Here is a 15,959-nt window from a genome sequence, read left to right as displayed (position 1 = left end):
CACTGACGAATGGATTAAGAAAATGTGGTATCTATACACAATGGAATTTTATGCAGCCATGAAGAAGAACGAAATTTTACCATTCGCTGGTAAATGGATGGAATTGGGGAACATCATTCTGAGTGAGGTTAGCCTGGCTCAAAAAACCAAAAATCGTATGTTCTCCCTCATATGTGGACATTAGATCAAGGGCAAACACAACAAGGGGATTGGACTATGAGCACATGATAAAAGCGAGAGCACACAAGGGAGGGGTGAGGATAGGTAAGACACCTAAAAAACTAGCTAGCATTTGTTGCCCTTAACGCAGAGAAACTAAAGCAGATACCTTAAAGCAACTGAGGCCAATAGGAAAAGGGGAACAGGTACTAGAGAAAAGGTTAGATCAAAAAGAATTAACCTAGAAGGTAACACACACACACAGGAAATCAATGTGAGTCAATGCCCTGTATAGCTATCCTTATCTCAACCAGCAAAAACAATTGTTCCTTCCTATTATTGCTTAAACTCTCTCTACAACAAAATTAGAAATAAGGGCAAAACAGTTTCTGCTGGGTATTGAGGGGGGGAGAGGGAGGGGGCGGAGTGGGTAGTAAGGGAGGGGATGGGGGCAGGGGGGAGAAATGAACCAAGCCTTGTATGCACATATGAATAATAAAAGAAAAATGAAAAAAAAAGTCTCCCCAAAAAGAAAAGTCCAGGACCTGATGGATTCTCTGCTGAATTCTATCAGACCTTTAAAGAAGAACTGATACCAACCCTCCTTAAACTGTTCCACGAAATAGAAAGGGAGGGAAAACTGCCTAACACATTTTAGGAAGCCAGTATTATACTTATCCCAAAACCAGGCAAAGACACCTCCAAAAAGGAGAACTATAGGCCAATCTCCTTAATGAACACTGATGCAAAAATCCTCAACAAAATAATGGCAAACCAAATTCAACAACACATCAAAAAGATCATTCACCACGACCAAGTAGGCTTCATCCCAGGAATGCAGGGGTGGTTCAACATACGAAAATCAATAAACATAATAAACCATATTAGCAGAAGCAAAGACAAAAACCACTTGATTATCTCAATAGATGCAGAAAAAGCCTTTGATAAGATCCAACACCATTTCATGATAAAAGCTCTAAGAAACTAGGAATAGAAGGAAAGTTCCTCAACATTATAAAAGCTATATATGACAAACCTACAGCCAGCATTATACTTAACGGAGAAAAACTGAAACCATTCCCTCTAAAATCAGGAACCAGACAAGGATGCCCACTATCTACACTCCTATTCAACATAGTACTGGAATTCCTAGCCAGAGCAATTAGGCAAGAAGAAGGAATAAAAGGAATACAAACAGGTAAAGAAATTGTCAAAATATCCCTATTTGCAGATGACATGATCCTATACCTCAAAGACCCAAAAGACTCTACTCAGAAGGTCCTAGACACCATCAATAGCTACAGCAAGGCAGCAGGATATAAAATCAACATAGAAAAATCATTAGCATTATAATACACTAGTAATGGACAAACTGAGAAAGAATATATAAAACAATTCCATTTACAATAACCTCAAAAAAAATCAAATACCTAGGTGCAAACCTAACAAAGGATGTGAACAACCTCTATAAGGAAAGCTATAAATTTCTGAAGAAAGAGATTGAGGAAGACTATAGAAAGTGGAGAGATCTCACATGCTCATGGATTGGTAGAATCAACATAGTAAAAATGTCTATACTCCCAAAAGTAATCTACATGTTTAATGCAATTCCCATAAAAATTTCAGAGACATTCATTAAAGAGATTGAAAAATCTACTGTTAAATTTATATGGAAACACAAGAGGTCACGAATAGCCAAGGCAATACTCAGTGAAAAGAACAATGCTGGAGGTATCACGATACCTGACTTCAAACTATATTACAAAGCAATAACAATAAAAACAGCATGGTACTGGCACAAAAACAGACATGAAGAGCAGTGGAACAGAATAGAGGACCCAGACATGAAGTCACACAACTGTAACCAACTTGTCTTTGACAAAGGCACTAAAAATATACAATGGAGAAAAAGCAGCCTCTTCAACAAAAACTGCTGGGAAAACTGGTTAGCAGTCTGCAAAAAACTGAAACTAGATCCATGTATGTCACCCTATACCAATATTAACTCAAAATGGATCAAGGATCTTAATATCAGACCACAAACTCTAAAGTTGATACAGGAAAGAGTAGAAAATACTCTGGAATTAGTAGGTATAGGTAAGAATTTTCTCTTTTTTTTTAAGTTCTTTTAAATATTTTATTGAAGGTTTTATACAAATTGAATATTATCTTTGCTTTCACTTGGTACTTCTGTTATAATTATATAATATAAAAGAAGACATAATGATTATTTTCACTGGGGCCCATGTAAGATTTCCCCAAAGTCCCTTGAATTTACCCCAGTGTGCCACATAAATGAGTATCTTCTGTGTATGAAATTGTTAGGAAGTCTGAGAACCCCTGTGCATAGCCTGACAGTGTCAAACATGGAACTATCCAGCAAATATGTAGTATATTTAATGAGGTTCAAGAGAGCCCTTCATCCAAAACTAGTGGAAAGAAATCAAACAAAGTATGATGGATTTCCATGAAGTTCATTTTTCCAAAATTATTTTGAAAAATAAAGAATTCCATCATGTTTTTTAAAAAGTTAAGTCACAAAACTGAAGGACGCCTAAAGTAAACAATGTTGATCAAAAAAGATAAACTCCAATCTGGTGCCACAATTATAATCATAACATTCATTTGAGGATACACCACATATTAAAGACCAGTGATTATTTCATATTGTAATCAGAATTATTTCCTTTAAGTAAATGATTACATTGAAGAACTGGTCAGTTTCTTCCTCTGTTCTTGTGCCCTTGCTCTTGTCATTTTCCTTTAAATGTGTCTTCTGAGATGAACCAAAGCGAACATTTTTCATTATGTTGTCTTTGGGTCTACCATATGCAATCTCTCATAGAATCCAAGAGCAAGCACACTCTTGCCTCAGGAAGAGCACGGGATGGTGCTAACCACTCAACAGAAGAGATGCCAGACCTCAAAACTAACATGGAAATGCACAGGCAGCAAAACAGAATCAAATATATCTGATCACATTCAGTACCTAGTTTTGTACAATTTTCATTCCAGGAAGCAGGAAGGTGACATACTCACAATAATGATGGTTAGCAGCAAAAATTTTCTTTGGGGGAGAGGAGGAAATGCACCCCGATACAGGATGCAAGGATAACAAATGCCCTATGTAAGTTTGATTAAACAATGACCTTAAATATATTAGATTTACATTGAAAAAATACTCAAAACAAAATCTCTCAAGCAACTATGAGTGCTTGGAACATAAGAGATTGTAGAAATAGTAGAAGCAATAGTAATTATTACTATTGCTATTAATTCCCACCCTTAAATTTTTATAACAATAAGAGATGTCATAGACATTGTATCTCCAGACGCCTTCAAACTTTAATAAATATATAGTTTGTAGAAAATGCAACCTTATTGGGATGTCCCTTATATTCAATTACAAGGTAGAATCAAAACCTCAGCCTAAGACATCAAAAGCACTTGCTAAGTTCTATACTATCTTTGGTTATCTTCCTTAATTCCAGTCTTGAAAATATAAATGAATTCAGGACATTAATATCAGATACATTGTATCTGGCCTGAGATTATAGCATTATTAAGTATATTAAAAATGTCTTGCATTATGTATGAACTCTTAACTATGAATATAATTTTGAATTGATACACAATTTAAAAAATTAAACATTTTAGGAAAGGTGTTAATGATATAAGGTCTACTTAATATTCATAATCATGAGTTAAAGCAATACAATTTTCCATCTCTTAGTAGAAGACCAAATGCAATAAAAATATATTGCAGCTAATTTTTTGAAATTAGTTTAAAAATATACATGGAGTTAAAACATTGCAAACCACTATTCAGTGTGTTGAGTTATTTCAAATAACTACAGCCACAAAAAAGTGCTCATATAGAGTATAATACAGACATAGCAATTATAAATATATTTTTTGCTAGTTAACAAAGTATCCCTTTAAGTTATTTTTGGCATGGTGCCAGAGGCTCTATCCAGACCGGATGCAAGGCATTGCTTATGTGTAATTTCACAACACATAGCACTCGGAGTCTTCAAGTAGATGTACAGTTAAAACGTAGGCTTCTCCTGTAACATATCCGATTCTTCAATGGCTTTGACAGCAGCTTTCTTGGATGTTTCCTGAATTTCTCCACCTATGATAAACTCATCAAGGATAAAATATGCCTTTTCAAAATTAAAGATAATATCCAGCTTGCAGACATTTCCAAAGTATTTGTCCATCAACTCCACATACCGATGCACAATCTCTAGTGTCAAGAGCTCATTGTCTTGATTTTCTAATACACAGCAAAAATATAAACTAGCATACCTTTTATAAACAAGTTTTAGCTCCTTCCAGTCAATAAAACTGCTTGTCCTGTGACCACGAGAGAGAATGATCTGAACAATTTCACGGGTGATCTTTTTCCTCTCTTTGTCAGGGAGAGTGGTATACCATTTTTGCAACCTCAATTTCCCTTGTCGACTGAAGAGCAAGATGAAATGTATCATGGTGGCCCGGCCGCCGCCACCGCCCCAGCCCGGAGATCTGAGAGCGCAGAGTTCCACAGCCCAGCGCCCCGAGCCCACGCGGCTGACAGGTGAGGCGCCCGCCTCAGACCATGGCTGCTTCCCACAATCGGTAAGAACTTTCTCAATGGAACCCCAGCAGCACAGCAACTAAGAAATAGCATAGATAAATGGGACTTCAGTAAAACTAAAAAGCTTCTGCTCATCAAAAGAAATGGTCTCTAAACTGAAGAGAACACCCACAGAGTGGGAGAAAATGTTTGCCAGCTACACATCAAAGAACTGATAATCAGAATATATAGGGAACTTAAAAAACTAAATTCTCCCAAAACTAATGTACCAATAAAGAAATGGGCAAGTGAACTAAACAGAACTTTCTCAAAAGAAGAAATTCAAATGGCCAAAAAACACATGAAAAAATGCTCACCATCTCTAGCAGTAAAGGAAATGCAAATTAAAACTACATTAAGATTCCCCCTCACTCCTGTTTGAATAACCATCATTAGCAACACCACTAACAACAGGTGTTGGTGAGGATGTGGGGGAAAAAGGAACCCTCTTACACTGTTGGTGGGAATATAAACTAGTACAACCACTCTGGAAAAAAATTTGGAGGCTACTTAAAAAGCTAAACATTGATCTACCATTTGATCCAGCAATACCACTCTTGGGGATATACCCAAAAGACTGTGACACAGGTTACTCCAGAGGCACCTGCACAACCATGTTTATTGCAGCACTATTCACAATAGCCAAGTTATGGAAACAGCCAAGATGCCCCACTACTGACGAATGGATCAAGAAAATGTGATATCTATACACAATGGAATTTTATGCAGCCATGAAGAAGAATGAAATGTTATCATTCGCTGGTAAATGGATGGAATTGGAGAACATCATTCTGAGTGAGGTTAGCCTGGCCCAACAGACCAAAAATCGTATGTTCTCCCTCATATGCGGACATTAGATCAAGGGCAAACACAACAAGGGGATTGGACTATGAGCACATGATAAAAGCGAGAGCACACAAGGGAGGGGTGAGGATAGGTAAGACACCTAAAAAACTAGCTAGCATTTGTTGCCCTTAACGCAGAGAAACTAAAGCAGATACCTTAAAGCAACTGAGGCCAATAGGAAAAGGGGAACAGGTACTAGAGAAAAGGTTAGATCAAAAAGAATTAACCTAGAAGGTAACACACACACACAGGAAATCAATGTGAGTCAATGCCCTGTATAGCTATCCTTATCTCAACCAGCAAAAACAATTGTTCCTTCCTATTATTGCTTAAACTCTCTCTACAACAAAATTAGAAATAAGGGCAAAACAGTTTCTGCTGGGTATTGAGGGGGGGAGAGGGAGGGGGCGGAGTGGGTAGTAAGGGAGGGGATGGGGGCAGGGGGGAGAAATGAACCAAGCCTTGTATGCACATATGAATAATAAAAGAAAAATGAAAAAAAAAGTCTCCCCAAAAAGAAAAGTCCAGGACCTGATGGATTCTCTGCTGAATTCTATCAGACCTTTAAAGAAGAACTGATACCAACCCTCCTTAAACTGTTCCACGAAATAGAAAGGGAGGGAAAACTGCCTAACACATTTTAGGAAGCCAGTATTATACTTATCCCAAAACCAGGCAAAGACACCTCCAAAAAGGAGAACTATAGGCCAATCTCCTTAATGAACACTGATGCAAAAATCCTCAACAAAATAATGGCAAACCAAATTCAACAACACATCAAAAAGATCATTCACCACGACCAAGTAGGCTTCATCCCAGGAATGCAGGGGTGGTTCAACATACGAAAATCAATAAACATAATAAACCATATTAGCAGAAGCAAAGACAAAAACCACTTGATTATCTCAATAGATGCAGAAAAAGCCTTTGATAAGATCCAACACCATTTCATGATAAAAGCTCTAAGAAACTAGGAATAGAAGGAAAGTTCCTCAACATTATAAAAGCTATATATGACAAACCTACAGCCAGCATTATACTTAACGGAGAAAAACTGAAACCATTCCCTCTAAAATCAGGAACCAGACAAGGATGCCCACTATCTACACTCCTATTCAACATAGTACTGGAATTCCTAGCCAGAGCAATTAGGCAAGAAGAAGGAATAAAAGGAATACAAACAGGTAAAGAAATTGTCAAAATATCCCTATTTGCAGATGACATGATCCTATACCTCAAAGACCCAAAAGACTCTACTCAGAAGGTCCTAGACACCATCAATAGCTACAGCAAGGCAGCAGGATATAAAATCAACATAGAAAAATCATTAGCATTATAATACACTAGTAATGGACAAACTGAGAAAGAATATATAAAACAATTCCATTTACAATAACCTCAAAAAAAATCAAATACCTAGGTGCAAACCTAACAAAGGATGTGAACAACCTCTATAAGGAAAGCTATAAATTTCTGAAGAAAGAGATTGAGGAAGACTATAGAAAGTGGAGAGATCTCACATGCTCATGGATTGGTAGAATCAACATAGTAAAAATGTCTATACTCCCAAAAGTAATCTACATGTTTAATGCAATTCCCATAAAAATTTCAGAGACATTCATTAAAGAGATTGAAAAATCTACTGTTAAATTTATATGGAAACACAAGAGGTCACGAATAGCCAAGGCAATACTCAGTGAAAAGAACAATGCTGGAGGTATCACGATACCTGACTTCAAACTATATTACAAAGCAATAACAATAAAAACAGCATGGTACTGGCACAAAAACAGACATGAAGAGCAGTGGAACAGAATAGAGGACCCAGACATGAAGTCACACAACTGTAACCAACTTGTCTTTGACAAAGGCACTAAAAATATACAATGGAGAAAAAGCAGCCTCTTCAACAAAAACTGCTGGGAAAACTGGTTAGCAGTCTGCAAAAAACTGAAACTAGATCCATGTATGTCACCCTATACCAATATTAACTCAAAATGGATCAAGGATCTTAATATCAGACCACAAACTCTAAAGTTGATACAGGAAAGAGTAGAAAATACTCTGGAATTAGTAGGTATAGGTAAGAATTTTCTCTTTTTTTTTAAGTTCTTTTAAATATTTTATTGAAGGTTTTATACAAATTGAATATTATCTTTGCTTTCACTTGGTACTTCTGTTATAATTATATAATATAAAAGAAGACATAATGATTATTTTCACTGGGGCCCATGTAAGATTTCCCCAAAGTCCCTTGAATTTACCCCAGTGTGCCACATAAATGAGTATCTTCTGTGTATGAAATTGTTAGGAAGTCTGAGAACCCCTGTGCATAGCCTGACAGTGTCAAACATGGAACTATCCAGCAAATATGTAGTATATTTAATGAGGTTCAAGAGAGCCCTTCATCCAAAACTAGTGGAAAGAAATCAAACAAAGTATGATGGATTTCCATGAAGTTCATTTTTCCAAAATTATTTTGAAAAATAAAGAATTCCATCATGTTTTTTAAAAAGTTAAGTCACAAAACTGAAGGACGCCTAAAGTAAACAATGTTGATCAAAAAAGATAAACTCCAATCTGGTGCCACAATTATAATCATAACATTCATTTGAGGATACACCACATATTAAAGACCAGTGATTATTTCATATTGTAATCAGAATTATTTCCTTTAAGTAAATGATTACATTGAAGAACTGGTCAGTTTCTTCCTCTGTTCTTGTGCCCTTGCTCTTGTCATTTTCCTTTAAATGTGTCTTCTGAGATGAACCAAAGCGAACATTTTTCATTATGTTGTCTTTGGGTCTACCATATGCAATCTCTCATAGAATCCAAGAGCAAGCACACTCTTGCCTCAGGAAGAGCACGGGATGGTGCTAACCACTCAACAGAAGAGATGCCAGACCTCAAAACTAACATGGAAATGCACAGGCAGCAAAACAGAATCAAATATATCTGATCACATTCAGTACCTAGTTTTGTGCAATTTTCATTCCAGGAAGCAGGAAGGTGACATACTCACAATAATGATGGTTAGCAGCAAAAATTTTCTTTGGGGGAGAGGAGGAAATGCACCCCGATACAGGATGCAAGGATAACAAATGCCCTATGTAAGTTTGATTAAACAATGACCTTAAATATATTAGATTTACATTGAAAAAATACTCAAAACAAAATCTCTCAAGCAACTATGAGTGCTTGGAACATAAGAGATTGTAGAAATAGTAGAAGCAATAGTAATTATTACTATTGCTATTAATTCCCACCCTTAAATTTTTATAACAATAAGAGATGTCATAGACATTGTATCTCCAGACGCCTTCAAACTTTAATAAATATATAGTTTGTAGAAAATGCAACCTTATTGGGATGTCCCTTATATTCAATTACAAGGTAGAATCAAAACCTCAGCCTAAGACATCAAAAGCACTTGCTAAGTTCTATACTATCTTTGGTTATCTTCCTTAATTCCAGTCTTGAAAATATAAATGAATTCAGGACATTAATATCAGATACATTGTATCTGGCCTGAGATTATAGCATTATTAAGTATATTAAAAATGTCTTGCATTATGTATGAACTCTTAACTATGAATATAATTTTGAATTGATACACAATTTAAAAAATTAAACATTTTAGGAAAGGTGTTAATGATATAAGGTCTACTTAATATTCATAATCATGAGTTAAAGCAATACAATTTTCCATCTCTTAGTAGAAGACCAAATGCAATAAAAATATATTGCAGCTAATTTTTTGAAATTAGTTTAAAAATATACATGGAGTTAAAACATTGCAAACCACTATTCAGTGTGTTGAGTTATTTCAAATAACTACAGCCACAAAAAAGTGCTCATATAGAGTATAATACAGACATAGCAATTATAAATATATTTTTTGCTAGTTAACAAAGTATCCCTTTAAGTTATTTTTGGCATGGTGCCAGAGGCTCTATCCAGACCGGATGCAAGGCATTGCTTATGTGTAATTTCACAACACATAGCACTCGGAGTCTTCAAGTAGATGTACAGTTAAAACGTAGGCTTCTCCTGTAACATATCCGATTCTTCAATGGCTTTGACAGCAGCTTTCTTGGATGTTTCCTGAATTTCTCCACCTATGATAAACTCATCAAGGATAAAATATGCCTTTTCAAAATTAAAGATAATATCCAGCTTGCAGACATTTCCAAAGTATTTGTCCATCAACTCCACATACCGATGCACAATCTCTAGTGTCAAGAGCTCATTGTCTTGATTTTCTAATACACAGCAAAAATATAAACTAGCATACCTTTTATAAACAAGTTTTAGCTCCTTCCAGTCAATAAAACTGCTTGTCCTGTGACCACGAGAGAGAATGATCTGAACAATTTCACGGGTGATCTTTTTCCTCTCTTTGTCAGGGAGAGTGGTATACCATTTTTGCAACCTCAATTTCCCTTGTCGACTGAAGAGCAAGATGAAATGTATCATGGTGGCCCGGCCGCCGCCACCGCCCCAGCCCGGAGATCTGAGAGCGCAGAGTTCCACAGCCCAGCGCCCCGAGCCCACGCGGCTGACAGGTGAGGCGCCCGCCTCAGACCATGGCTGCTTCCCACAATCGGTAAGAACTTTCTCAATGGAACCCCAGCAGCACAGCAACTAAGAAATAGCATAGATAAATGGGACTTCAGTAAAACTAAAAAGCTTCTGCTCATCAAAAGAAATGGTCTCTAAACTGAAGAGAACACCCACAGAGTGGGAGAAAATGTTTGCCAGCTACACATCAAAGAACTGATAATCAGAATATATAGGGAACTTAAAAAACTAAATTCTCCCAAAACTAATGTACCAATAAAGAAATGGGCAAGTGAACTAAACAGAACTTTCTCAAAAGAAGAAATTCAAATGGCCAAAAAACACATGAAAAAATGCTCACCATCTGTAGCAATAAAGGAAATGCAAATTAAAACTACATTAAGATTCCCCCTCACTCCTGTTTGAATAACCATCATTAGCAACACCACTAACAACAGGTGTTGGTGAGGATGTGGGGGAAAAAGGAACCCTCTTACACTGTTGGTGGGAATATAAACTAGTACAACCACTCTGGAAAAAAATTTGGAGGCTACTTAAAAAGCTAGACATTGATCTACCATTTGATCCAGCAATACCACTCTTGGGGATATACCCAAAAGACTGTGACACAGGTTACTCCAGAGGCACCTGCACAACCATGTTTATTGCAGCACTATTCACAATAGCCAAGTTATGGAAACAGCCAAGATGCCCCACTACTGACAAATGGATCAAGAAAATGTGATATCTATACACAATGGAATTTTATGCAGCCATGAAGAAGAATGAAATGTTATCATTCGCTGGTAAATGGATGGAATTGGAGAACATAATTCTGAGTGAGGTTAGCCTGGCCCAACAGACCAAAAATCGTATGTTCTCCCTCATATTCGGACATTAGATCAAGGGCAAACACAAGGGGATTGGACTTCAATCACATGATAAAAGGGAGAGCACAAAGGGAGATATGAGATAGGTAAGACACCTAAAAAATTAGTTAGCATTTGTTGCCCTCAACTCAGAGAAACTAAAGCAGATACCTTAAAAGCAACTGAGGCCAATAAGAGAAGGGGACCAGGAACTAGAGAAAAGGTTAGAGCAAGAAGAATTAACCTAGAAGGTAACATACATGTACAGGAAATCAATGCAAGTCAACTCCCTGTATAGCTATCTTTATCTCAACTAGCAAAAACCCTTGTTCCTTCCTATTATTGCTTATACTCTTTCTTCAACAAAATTAGAGATAAGGGCAAAATAGTTTCTGCCAGGTAGCGAGGGGGTGGGGGGGAAATGGAGGGGGCAGGGTGGGTGGTAAGGGAGAGGGTGGGGGCAGGGGGGAGAAATGACCCAAGCATTGTATGCACATATGAATAGTAAATAAATAAACTAATTAAAAAATGAATAAAGTCTTTAAAACCTTGCTTCTTTTCTATTCTTTAAAGTCTATTTCCTTAGACTCACACTGTCCCATATTTTCTCTTTTGCTTTCTTAAAGTCTTGGTGCTCAGACTTGCACTGTCCCATGTTCTCTTTAATCTCACTTGAAGTCTTTGCCCTCAGACTTGCAGACAAACAACAACAGCCCTATCTAAAAACTGCATTAGCATAACTCTTAACATCTCAGTCCTTAAGCTTGCACTGTCCCATGTTCTCTTTAGCTTAACTTTTCTAAAGCCTGTGTATTAAGTTCTTAGTGCAGAAAGCTCCTCTGGTAGGGACATGCAGCAGTCAGCAGCAGCATCAGCAACAGCCAATCAAAATCCCCCGTCCAATACCTCACATCCTCCTTCAGCCAGTCTTTTATATCTACAGGTAAACAAGGAGGTGGAGCAGCAGTTCTTGGAGAGGGGTGTGACATTGTAACAAAAGAAACATGCTTTCCTACTTCTCTCAACATAAACTATTTAGGAAAAGCAGCTGTGCTGCATCCTGCACTCTTCTGCAACTGGGGCCATGCCAAATTCAGCCTGCTAATTTTTTTTATTGTTTTATTATTCATATGTGCATACAAGGCTTGGGTCATTTTTCCCCCTTGCCCCCACCCCCTCCCTTACCACCCACTCTGCCCCCTCCCTCTTCCCCCCACCCCCTCAATACCCAGCATAAACTATTTTGCCCTTATCTCTAATTTTGTTGAAGAGAGAGTATAGGCAATAATAGGAAGGAACAAGTGTTCCTGGTTGAGATAAGGATAGCTATACAGGGAGTTGACTCACATTAATTTCCTGTACCTGTGTGTTGCCTTCTAGGTTAATTCTTTTTGATCTAACCTTTTCTCTAGTTCCTGGTCCCCTTTTCTTATTGGCCTCAGTTGCTTTTAAGGTATCTGCTTTAGTTTCTCTGCATTAAGGGCAACAAATGCTAGCTAATTTTTTAGGTGTCTTACCTATCCTCACCCCTCCCTTGTGTGCTTTCACTTTTATCATGTGCTCATAGTCCAATCCCCTTGTTGTGTTTGCCCTTGATCTAATGTCCGCATATGAGGGAGAACATACAATTTTTGGTCTGTTGGGCCAGGCTAACCTCACTCAGAATGATGTTCTCCAATTCCATCCATTTACCAGCGAACTGATAACCAGAATATATAGGGAACTTAAAAAACTAAATTCTCCCAAAATTAATGAACCAATAAAGAAATGGGCAAGTGAACTAAACAGAACTTTCTCAAAAGAAGAAATTCAAATGGCCAAAAACACATGAAAAAATGCTCACCATCTCTAGCAATAAAGGAAATGCAAATTAAAACCACACTAAGATTCCACCTCACCCATGTTAGAATAGCCATCATTAGCAACACCAGCACCAACAGGTGTTGGCGAGGATGCGGGGGGGAAAAAGGAACCCTCTCACACTGTAGGTGGGAATGTAGACTAGTACAACCACTCTGGAAAAAAATTTGGAGGCTACTTAAAACACTAAACATTGATCAGCCTGCTAATTATTGGGCACAGCTGTGCTTATGTCAAATTCTCATAGGCTTCTCATAATCCACTCCCCAAACTAAGTCTCCCTTTTTTGGCTGGAGGAGTGACTCAAGTGGTAGACCACCTGTCTAGCAAGCATGAAGCCCTGAGTTCAATCCCCAGAACTGCAAAAAAAAAAAAAAAAAAAAAGAAAGAATCTCCCTTCTTTAGGAAGACTAACAAGAACTGGCAAAATGGGTCAAATGGTAGAACACCTACCTAACAGGTGTGAGGCTATGAATTCAAATCCCACCCAGGAGTGGAGAAGTGGCCCTTAGGAGAACAGTTGACTCAAAGTCAGGGTACTCCACCACTTGCTCATGGGACAGCTGACAACCAGGTTGAAAGGACCTGTATTGGAGGCTTCCTTCATACAAGAGGGATGCCTCACAGATCTCAGAAGTTCTCACTCTCTCTTCCCTCACACTCTCTCCAGCAGCCAGCATAGGAGAAGCTGACATATTCATCAGTTGACTGTATCCTTAAATACTGGATGTGCTTTGAGCCTACTAACCTATCAAAGATGACTAATGCATATGGAAGTAACACCTGTTTCTCAGAAGGAAATGTCTTTTATTCCTATAATACATTGCTATTTTGAGCCTGTATGCTGCATGTAACATATCTTTGTGTTCCATCTGAGAGACCCTTTGGAGAGACCATGTGGTCACAGGAAATGCTGCCACAATGATGAAGCCACCACATGTTCAATACCATCTTGCCAGTCCCTAGGGATAAGAAATTCATGGGTGATGCCACCTTTTCCTCTAGGAAAATTATAACTAACTTGTGGTTAAAATTCTCTAAATTAATATAGTTTTAATACATTAATCTGTTAAGAATTGGACAAAGAATAGGGTATTTGTGTTAAAGATCTGTTATAAACTACTTAAGAATCTAGCTGATTAACCTACTAAAAATGACAAAAAATAATTTAAGAGCACACTCTGAATTAATGTGATTGTATTGTGTGTCATTGTGCATATTCTGTGAATGTCTTAGTCTGTCTCTTACCAATGTACTTGTGGCCACTGAATTTTTACTTTTTTGAGCTTATACATGTGCACTTAAATTGCCATTTTTTTGGCATACTAGGTCAAAGCATCTCTTTTGTGTGTGTAGATGTCTTTAGAATGATCCTTAAACTACTTTTATAATATGTAAACTACTTTTATTTAATGTGTAAAACTTTTGTTTAAAAAGTTATCTACAAGAGATTCCAAGATGGCGGCTAGAGGTAGGAAGCAGAAAGCGACCCTCCTATAGTGAAATCTTGGAGAGACGCTGGAGACACACTTTGCAGGCATAATCACTGAGAAAAGGCATAACTTTGACCCCTCCACATCTCCAGCCAGTGCAGAGAATCTCCACTTCACGTTGAACGGAGAAACGAGGAGGGCCCCCGGGGCCGCCAGTGCCCGGCGCCCATACAGCATGGGAAGACACGGACCAGGTGAGCTTTGTGGTAACGTGGTAGCCCCACAGACAAGCCTGGGCCAGAGCAGCATAGCCCCCTGGACAGACTGACCTCCACCCGGGAAAAAAAGAGAAACTGAGTAATAAGCAATAAGAACAGTTAAGACACGCTGGAAAGAGGGTGGGGCGCCCTGAGCGCTGAAGATCGCGGGAAGGGAATCCTTCCTGAGACTGTAAACAAACAAGCCGGGGGGGCTGGAGAGCCTCAGGCGGGAGCGGGGCGCGCGCTGCCAAGCAACCAGGAGCGGGGAAGCTTGTGAGAGGAGGGAAGACCCACTTCCCACGTGAACTGTAAACAAACATGGGGGCCGGCAGGAGCAGCAGCACCGCCCAGTAAGCAGGAGCAGGAAAGCTGCTGAAAGTGGCAGTGGGAGGAAAACTTCAGAGGAGTGGGGGGAAGACCCACCTCCCACATGAACTGTAAATAAACACGCAGGCCTGACAACGCGGGGGCAGTGTCACCTTTCCCAGTGCTTGGAAAGGGGAAAGCCTGTAGCAGAGGCTCCCGCACAGGACAACTCTGAGCAAACAAAGCCTGTGGGACCAGGTGAGTGCTAGCTCACCCCAGAGATCTGCATAAATAATGCCGCCAGCTACAGGCTGAGAGCAGCAGGCAGGCAAGCCACAGTTGCAGATACCATTCTCAGAACTGTCTCCAGACGCTTTTTTTTTCTTTTTCTCCCTACCTCTCATGAGAGAACAACCGAATTACACCTGCAAGCCGAAAAACTTACTGAAACTGTATTGCATTTGAACTGGGGACACTTGGTGGGGCTTTGTGTGTGTGTGTGTGTGTGTGTGTGTGTGTGTGTGTGTGTGTGTGTGTGTGAGTGTGTAGTTTTGTTCTACTTTATGCATTCCCTTTGATGAGACAACTACAGAACAACATCTGAGGCACCAACTCCAGGACTGGAGATTGAGACGGACACCCAAATTATTAAGACTGAAACTGCATTGCATATAAACTTGGAAGTTTTTTGGGTTTTTTTTTTTTAATTTTCTATTTTCCATTTTATTTTAATTCATTTTTATATATGGATATTACTTTCATTTACTTATTTTTTATTTTTTTTATCTTTGATTTTCAATCCTCTCTCTGTCTCTCTAATGTGTGTTCAGCTTACTGTCGATTAGTACACTAACACTCCCTGTTTATACCTTTGAAACTCTCCTCTCTGATACCTTGTTCTGCTTTCTCCCTCTTGTCTGTAGATTTGTTTTCCCCTTTTCTTTAACTTCTTGCTTTCCATCTCAGCTCACTCTTCCATTCTAAATATTACCATTGTTATTATTACAAGCTAGAAAATACTTAATTACACACAGTACAGGGA

General features: G+C 38.4%; 2 pseudogenes; both read right to left on the bottom strand.

Moving 5' to 3' along the window:
* Positions 1 to 4,001: 4,001 nt before the first annotated feature.
* LOC141420857 (AP-1 complex subunit sigma-3 pseudogene) lies at positions 4,002 to 4,712 on the bottom strand (annotated as a pseudogene).
* A 4,742-nt stretch (positions 4,713 to 9,454) lies between these two features.
* LOC141417527 (AP-1 complex subunit sigma-3 pseudogene) lies at positions 9,455 to 10,161 on the bottom strand (annotated as a pseudogene).
* Between the last annotated feature and the right edge of the window lie 5,798 nt (positions 10,162 to 15,959).

The sequence above is a fragment of the Castor canadensis genome, chromosome 2, assembly GCF_047511655.1.
Source record: "Castor canadensis chromosome 2, mCasCan1.hap1v2, whole genome shotgun sequence".
Lineage (NCBI taxonomy): Eukaryota > Metazoa > Chordata > Mammalia > Rodentia > Castoridae > Castor > Castor canadensis.
Note: the sequence above shows the minus strand (reverse complement) of the source record. Positions and strands in the feature narration are given on the sequence as shown.